Raw genomic sequence first — 9,176 nt, 5'->3', positions numbered from 1 at the left:
TGTTGAAAAGTTGACATTGTTGCATTATGGTCGACCTTAAATCGAGTCCTGACTTTCAAAAAGTATTCGGCAGGAGCCCCGAGTGAGCAGTCATAAATTTTACACTTTCGGGTTATCAGATTGTAAATGTAAGTAGTGAAAGGTTAAGTGATTTGTCCAAGGTCACTGGAGTGAGCCAGTGGGCGGTGCCAGGAGGAGAGAACCTGAGAACCCCTCATATTCGCCTCCTTGCAAAGTTATTCTTGGAGGTCTTCTCTGGTACTTCGGAATGACTGCTTTTTGAACAAGCATTTAGTTATTATTCATCAGTTCATTCCTCCATTGAGTAAGAGCCTTCCCAAAGCTGAGGTAGGAGGGAGGGGCTGGATCTGGCCTCCTGGACTTGAAGGAAACTTCTCTAGTAGATTGCCATGCAAATCTAGGCTATATAAGGAACAACTGAGTCCTCAAATCCAGTTCTTAATAAATTGGTCTGCAGTCTTAGATTCCTTTTCTATGGAATGGGGATAATAATTTCTTTCCTACTTACTGCATAGGGTCATTATGAGGGTTAAGTGGTGTGATGTATGTAAACGTCCACATAATACAAATATGAAATAATATTTCTTACCAGTGTCCACTACAGTATGCATAGAGAATACAACACAATCAGAAAAGAATCAGAATACAGCAGAAGTCCACATATCCACCAACTATGCTTGTTAACACTGCCTTGTCCCAAATCCATTCTTTCAAAACAAAAATTGCATGTAAAATCGAAGCCCTGTTTGTACCTTCATATCCTTCCTTATTCCTCCCCACAAGTAACCACTATCCCCTCCTGCATTTTTTTGCAAGCCTCATGCATACTTTAATACTTTTACTCTCTATGTAACTATATCTAGAAACAATACATAGACATTCACCACAGTACTGTATTTTTCAAATTGTTTTAAACTTTATCCAAATAGCCTTCTTTAACTTGCTTTTTTAGTCAATGTGTTCATGAGAGTCATCTAGGCTGATATATGTACCTTGAGTTCATTTTAGCTTCATAGAATTCCACAACATACATAGACCGCAGTGTACTCACTAATTCTCACATCGATGGACATTTATTTCCAAATATTTACTCTTATACACAGTTCTGCATTGAATGTGTACACATCTCCTTGTGCGCATGTGTGTGAGTTGCTACACAGCACTTAATTTCCAAATTTCTTTCTGTTTTTATTTTCTTAAACACAAATCCTGGTAAGAAATAAATTTTTATGACCCGTTATATAAACTGAAACAAAAGTTTTACAAAATACTCTTATGTTTTCTATACTATTTCATTAAAAAAGAAAATCTAGTCATCCAGAGGAAGATACTGGTCTTGTGGGGCCTAATATAATTTTGGAGCCCTTTAGAAAAAGAATACAAAATTATAAATAAGAAATTAGCAACCAGGTTCTGGAAAAAGCTTTGCAAGTGACAGGGCCTGAAGCTCAAGCTTCATTATTTTCACAGTAAATACCCCTCTGAGTAGACACACTAGATTGATGTCATGATTCACTAATAATGGTTTCTACCAGCGGTTTGATAAACATTGCTCTATACCTAAAAATGAGCTGGCTAGGTCATAAGATGTGAACATTTCAACTTCGAGTTTCGATAAATATATATACGCATGTAATCACTACCATGATCAAGAAGTTTTCCATCATTCCAAAGAGCTCCCACCTGCCAATCTCGACAAACACTGATCTGCTCTCCGTCACTATAAATTAGTTTTGCTTTTTCTAGAATTTCTAATAAATGGAATTATGCAAAATGTACTCTTTTGTGTCTGGCTTCTTTCGCTCAGCATGATGATTTTGAGATTCATCTATATTGTTGCACTTATCAGTAGTTTGTTCTTTTTTGTTGTTGAGTAGTATTCTATCATATCATTCACAGTCTATATGCCAAAATATATTTAGGTTGTTCCCCTCACCTTTTTTTCAATTATGAGTAGAGCTGCTATAAACATTCTGGTACAAGTTTTTGAGTAAACGTGTTTATTCCTAGGGTATATACACAGAAGTGGAATTTCTAGGTTCTATATAAATAAATATAACTTTATGTGGAACTAGCCAACTGTTTTCTAGAGTGGCTGTGCCATTTTGCTTTCTCATCAACAATGTAATCCAATTGTTTTGCAACTTCTCTAGCACTTGGTATTATTAGGTTTTTTTTTAAAGCCATTATAAAAGGTATGTATGGTATTTCAATGTGGTTTTAATTTGCATTTCCCCAAAGGCTAATGATGTAGAACATCTTTTAATGTGCTTATTTGTCACTTGTGTACCTTCTCCCCTGAAGTGTCTCTTCGAGTCTTTTGCCTATATTTTAAATTGGGTTGTTCCTTACATTTGAGTTCTGAGAATTCTTTATATATTCTGAATGCAAGTCCTTTGTTGGACATGTAATTTGCAAATATTTTCTTCCAGTCTGTGTTTGCATTTTCATTCTTTTAATAATGTCTTTTGCTGAGCAAATGTTTTACATTTTGGTGGAGTCTAATTTACTTTTTTAATGGAACATGCTTTTGGCATCACATCTAATAACTTTCCTAATTTTAGGTCACAAATATTTTCTCCTATGTTACAGATCATGTAAATGTTTTATAGATTTATGATTTACATTTAGGTATTTTTGAAGTTTTTTTGTACAAAGTTGAGATTTAGGTCAAGGTTTTCTTTTTGGCATATAGATGTCCAATTGTTCTAACACCAGTTTTTGAAAAGACTATTTTCTCCCCATTTAATTGCTTTTTCACTTTTGTAAAAAAAAATCAATTGGCCATATTTGTGTGGGTCTATTTCTGGACTATTTAATTTATGGGTCTGGACCTTTGCCAATACCACACTGTATTGGATACTGTAAATCTTAAAATAGGGTAATATGATTCTTCCAACTTCTGTCTCCAAAATTGTTTTAGCTCTTCCAGTTCCTTTACCTTTTGAATAAATTTTAAGATCAGCTTGTCTATGTCTACAAAAAATTCTGCTGAGATGTTGATTGGAATTGCATTAAATCTATAGATCAGTTTAAGCAAAATAGTTATTACTAAGTTGCATTTTCTAATTCATGAACACAGTATGCCTCTATTTATTTAGGTCTTCTTTGATTTCTTTCACCAGCATTTGCGGTTTTAAGTATATACATCATGTACCATGTTTTAGTAGATTTATACCTGAGTATTTAATTTGGGGGGAGCAATTATAAATGGTGTTGTTTTAAATTTAAATCTCCATTTGATGATTGCTAATACATAGAAATACGATTGATTATTTTTCTGCTGATCTTATATCCTGTGACCTTTCGTTCCATGAGTTTTTTTGTAGATTTCTTGGGCTTTTCTATATGGGCTGTTATGTTGTCCGCAAATAGGGACATTTTTATTTCTTCCTTTACAACATGTATGCCTTTTATTTATTTTACATGTCTTATTGCACTGGCTAGGACTTCCAGTACAATGTTGGATAGGTATGGTGAGAGTAGACATCTTTGCTTTGTTCTCGATCTCAGGGGAAAGTGCTCAGCATTTCACTATTTAGTATCATTATAGTAACTGTAGGAATCTTTTTAAAAGATTCCCCTTATCAAGTTGAGGAAGTTCCTCTGTATTCCCAGTTTACTGAGAGTTTTTATCATGAATGGATGTTGAATTTTGTCAAATGCTTTTTCTGTATCAATTGATAATGATCATGGGTATTTTCTTTTCTGAATGATTAGTATGGTAGATTAAATTTATATATATTAAATTTCTACAGCAGTTCCATAGGTTCACAGCAAAACTGGGCAGAAAATGCAGAGAATTCCCAATTCTCTACCCCCTCCCACACAGCTTCTCCCATCATGATCATGAATTAGTATAGTACATTTATCTGTTGCAATCAGAAACACATTGACACATCTTTGTCTGCTAAAGACCATAGTTTACATTATGGTTTATTCTTTGAGTTATATATTCTATGGGCTTTGACAAATGTATAGTGACATGTATCCACCTTTATAGTATCATAGAGTAATTTCACTGCCCTAATAATCTTCCGTGTTCTACCTATTTATCCTTCACTCCTCCCAACTCTCTTGTAACAACTGGTCTTCTTACCGCCTCCATAGTTTTGCCTATCCAGAATATCATATAATTAGAATCATTCGGTATGTAGCCTTTTCAAATTGGTTTCTCTCACTTAGTAATATACCTTTAGGTTCCTCTACTTTTTTCATGGCTTGATAGCTCATTTCTTTTACTGTTGGATTATATCCCATTGTCTCATTGTGTGGATGTATCACAGTTTATGTATCCATCACCTGCTGAAGGACACCTTGGTTGTTTACACATTTTTGCAATTATAAACAAAACTGACATAAACATCCATGTGCAAGTTTTTGTACAGACATAAGTTTTCAACTTATTCGAGTAAATACCAAAGAGTGTGATTGTTGAATTGTGTGGTAAAAGTATGTTTAGTTTTACAAGAAGCTGTGAAATCATCTTCCAAAGTTGTACCATTTTGCATTCCACCAGCAATGAATGAGACTTCTTGTTGCTCCACATCCTCATCAACATTTGATGTTGTTAGCTTTGGGCTTTAGTCATTCTAATAGGTGTGTCGTGGTATCTTATTATTGTTTTAATTTGCAATTCCCTAATGACATATGACATCGAGCACCTTTTCATATACTTATATGACATCGATATATCTTCTTTGGTGAAGTGACTGTTCAGATCTTTCCCCCACTTAAATTGGATTGTTCATTTTCTTATTGTTGAGATCTCAGAGTTCTTTGTGTATTTTGCAAATATTTTCTCTCAGTTTTTGGATTGTCTTATCCTCTTGACAATGTCTTTCACATAGTAAAAAGTTTTTAACTTTAAAGAAGTTCAACTTTTCAATTTTTTTCTCTCATAGGTCATACCTTTGGTTTTGTATCTAAAGTCATTACCGTTGAAAACCCAAGAAGGTGAAAAAGTCATCATCAAACCCAAGGTCATCTAGATTTTCTCCTCTGTTATCTTCTAAGAATTTTATAGCTTTTCATTTTACATTTAGATCTATAATCCATTTTGAGCTTACTTGAAAAGGTCTGTGTCTAGATTCACTTTTTTGCATGTGGAAGTCCGGTTGTTCAAGCACCATTTGTTGAAAACCTATCCTTTCTCCATTGAATTGCCTTTGCTCTTTTGTCAAAGCTAAGTTTCCTGTATTTTTGTAGGTCTATTGACTGATTATTGAATATTGAATCAGCCTTGAATTTTTGGTCACAATGTTATTCTTTGTACATTTTCTTTTTTGTATCCTGTAATATCTACTTATATATTATATATTTCTGAGTTCAATTTTCTAATATCCTGAGGACTTTTGTACCTATGTTCAAGAGGGTTATTGGTCTGTAGTTTTCTTTTTTGAACTGTCTTTGGTTTTGTTATCAAGGTAATGATAGCCTTCTAAAAAGAGCTGGAAAATGTTTCCTTCTCTTATATTTTCTGGAGAGCTACTGCTTCTTAAAAAGCAGTACTATATTCATATTGTTATCACATTGTAATCAAACCAACTATGCATTCAAGGTATCATCACTCCCCCAGCACTTTTTAAAATCCATGACTGCTTGCCAAATTTCAGTCCTAACATCCATGACTGCTTGCCAAATTTCAGTTTTTTGTTCATTTGTTTTAGATAATCTTGGTAGACACTAAAGACTTCTTGGACTTCTGGTAAAATGACTTCTACTATCGAGAATCCTAATTCTGTTGGACTGGGGTTTATAAACAATTTGTAAAGGACTGATACATTTCAAAAAACCACTTAATCTTTGTACATACTTCAGAAAAAAAATAGTTTAAGGGGAAATATATATATGAGTAAAAATCAATAGCTGTCATTATAATAAAAAATAAAAATCATGACAATTATTGTATGAAACAATTTAAAGATTTCTATTTTTTCTGGAACTAGTGCACAGAGAGAGCATTCTTACACAAACAAAGGCATAGAAGTCTGAACTATTGAGGGATATTGGCGATCAGCAAATATTGCCCTGAAAATTGGATGTATGAAGGGATGTTTTAGAAAATAAAATTGGAATGTAGTTGGGAGTAAGGGCCTTGAGTGATAAGCCCTTAGAATTTATTGACCACTCATTCTTAGATTTTGAGCAGAAGAGATAATACAGAATAGTAGTTAAGGACCCAAGCTCCAGAGTCAGAGAGATCTGAGTTCTAACCCTAGTTCTGCCATCTAGTAGCTTTGTTTCCTTTTCAAGAGATTCTTCTAAGCTTTTACTTACTACAAAGGGCTTTTGTGAAGGTTAAATAAGATAATGTATATTCTGGTGCCTAGCACATAGCAAATGTTCAATAATTAGTGACTACTTGATTGGAACTGTATCTCAGAAATATGACTCTGGCAGCCATGTGTATCAGTGATATAAACATATGGCTTTCCTTCTTAAACAGAACCAGGGCCTTCCAACGTTTGTGCCAAGTATATTTCAGGAAGCAGAATCTCTAGGTGAAATGGCATGTCTCTGAAATTAAGATTTAGAGGCTACTCAGGAAAGAGGAAGTCATAATTACATTACTGTTTCCTATATTCCAGTGTTCTGGTATACTATACTATTTTTAAACACTGAAATTCAGGTATTTTTGTTGGTGTAATATTATTCTTTTAGACATTGGTCAGCAGCTGCATTTACTCTTCTTAGCTGTCTTCAAACCTGCCCAAACCCCTTCATCATCACTACCACCACAAGCCCTTCCAACCCTTTTTACCACCCAGTGCCAACAACCCCCTACCTCTTCCAAACTCCTTAATCCTCTACATACTACACTGTCTCGGCAAAAATGCTGAGTGAAGACTTGACTGGAGGAGCCTCTAACGTAGGAAATCTCCTCATAGGAAACAAGGAAGAGTTATACCCAGCTTGGGCCATCTCTCTCGGGCTCACAGGAGAGACATTATTATCGGAGCCAGCATTCCTGGAAACTCAGGGGAGTTTAACTGGGCAGGAAAAGTCTTTTTATTTTTAACTTTTCTTTTTTTATGCCTACAGCACCTGATCTTTCTAGGTGGTCTCCCATCCAAGTACTAACCAGGCCCAAGCCTGCTTAGCTTCCAGCATCAGACATCGGGCTTATTCAGGGTGGCTCCACTGGGGCGTGAACCCAGGACCTTCTGCATGTAAAGCAGAGATGCTAACCGCTACACTATGGAACCACGTCCAGGAAGTCTTAAAAGTTCTTCCAGACCAGCTATGTCAGAGATGATATATGTGCAAGTGTGTACATGTGTCGGGGTGGGAGTGGGGAGACCAGTGAAGTCACAGAAAGCTGCAGAGCCTGTAGTGGCCAGAAGGCCATTTTGTCATGTAAGTATTATAATTTTTGTTTTAAAGTGTGTTAAATAATACTTAGTTTCATTAATTTAAAAAAAACTTTATAAATTCTGAACATGTGAAAAGTATTTTGGCTTTGCAGTAAATTAAAATGGAAACATTAACAATATAATTTATATAATATAATTTAATAATATAATAACTATGTACTAAGAGAGGAATCAAAGATGGTTTAAAGTGTGAAAGACCATTGAGGACAGTTATAAAAATAGGGAATGTCATCAGGACTAACAAACATTGTCCTGTATTATAAGATATGGGTTCATGATTAAGGTTCCAAAATGTGTTTTTTCTTAAATGAGAGAGAGAGAGAGAGAGAGAGAGAGAGAGATTGAGATTGAGATTTTATGGTTTTCCTTTGCCTTCCTTTGGTATCAGCACCAAGTGCCAAAGTACTAAATTTTATTTCATTAAGTGTTCAAAATTTATAATATTAAAAAAAATCAGGAAACTGCTAATTCACATCTCCAAGCAAAAACTCTCTTCTACTGTTGTTTCTAATTTGCTTGACCAGAAAACTAGATGAACTGGTTAAGACTCTTGGTACAGATACCCAACTCAAACACAAGCAAAAAAAGGTAATTTGTCACCTCCTGCAGCTCAAAAGTCCAAGAATTTTAGTCATGACCGGATCCAAGGGCCCAAATGATAGTCAAGGGACTGGTCTGATCTTGGTCATGTGCCCATTCCTGGACTTTGCAGGTAGTATTAGTCCTACCAAACCTACAAAATTTAGAGAACTAGTTTCCCCAAAGGAAGATCAGGGTGTTTTTGCCTAAAAGAGAAAGAACAGTGAACAGATGTTCACTACATCAGATAACTAAACTTATTTAAATTGTATCTAGAATCATGGCAAATTGGCTCTAAGTGAAGATCTAAGAATGTTTACCATACATAAAGCCCATGAATTCTAGTATATAAACTTTGTGACATCTATTTTGGTGGTTCCAAGTGGTTTTGCAGAGCTGAGGGCATAGAGACATTCTTTTGCAAAATCGTTTTCCCCTGTCAGCTCTTCAAGTGTGGGCATTTCTTAGGGTTTTATTCTCTGTGTAATTGTCACATAAATGATCTCTGGAGAAGATGAGCTGTACCATAATCTGACAACTTGTATTTCTCTCTTTTGGAATTGCACCAGCAATCATTATGTGGCGAAGAAAGTATCACAGGATACCTAAGCCACCTGGAATACAAATAGAGCAACTCTTAAGTGTAGAATTTAAGAACTAAAGAAGTCTGGGATTGCTTTCCAGAATGCAGCTAATTTTCAAAATGAGTAGTCAATTCAATAAATACCAAATGAACACTCTTTCGTTACTGATTGTTTCCACAGTATTCATTTCCCCATTTTTCCAACAACAGTACCCAGATTTTGCACAAAGCAAGCCATTCATGGCCAAATGGTTTGGGTAAGATAAAGCCTGCCTCTGGTTTTAGGAGTAGGCTCTGATCGACTAACGGCAATACTCCTTCCTGGTCATGGTAATTCATTCAAGGATGGGCACATGACCCAACTCAGACCAATTATACTTAATTTTTGGACATCTATTTGAACGAATAAAACTATTTATCTCTATCTCTACATCCCCCATCTTCCCTCGCCCCCTCAATTGGATATAAATCCACAAACACATAGCCTCAGGAAGCACTGGCAAACATTCTGCACCACAATGGGAGAATTTGATGAGAATGAAGCCAGTCTTAAGAAAAACAAAGAAAAACCAGGTCCGGGTCCCATTATCTGAGTTGCTGGATCAAGCTATGCACAA

The sequence above is a fragment of the Pteropus medius genome, unplaced genomic scaffold (genome assembly GCF_902729225.1).
Source record: "Pteropus medius unplaced genomic scaffold, Ma_sr-lr_union100, whole genome shotgun sequence".
NCBI classification, from domain to species: domain Eukaryota; kingdom Metazoa; phylum Chordata; class Mammalia; order Chiroptera; family Pteropodidae; genus Pteropus; species Pteropus medius.
This window is presented reverse-complemented; position numbering follows the sequence as displayed.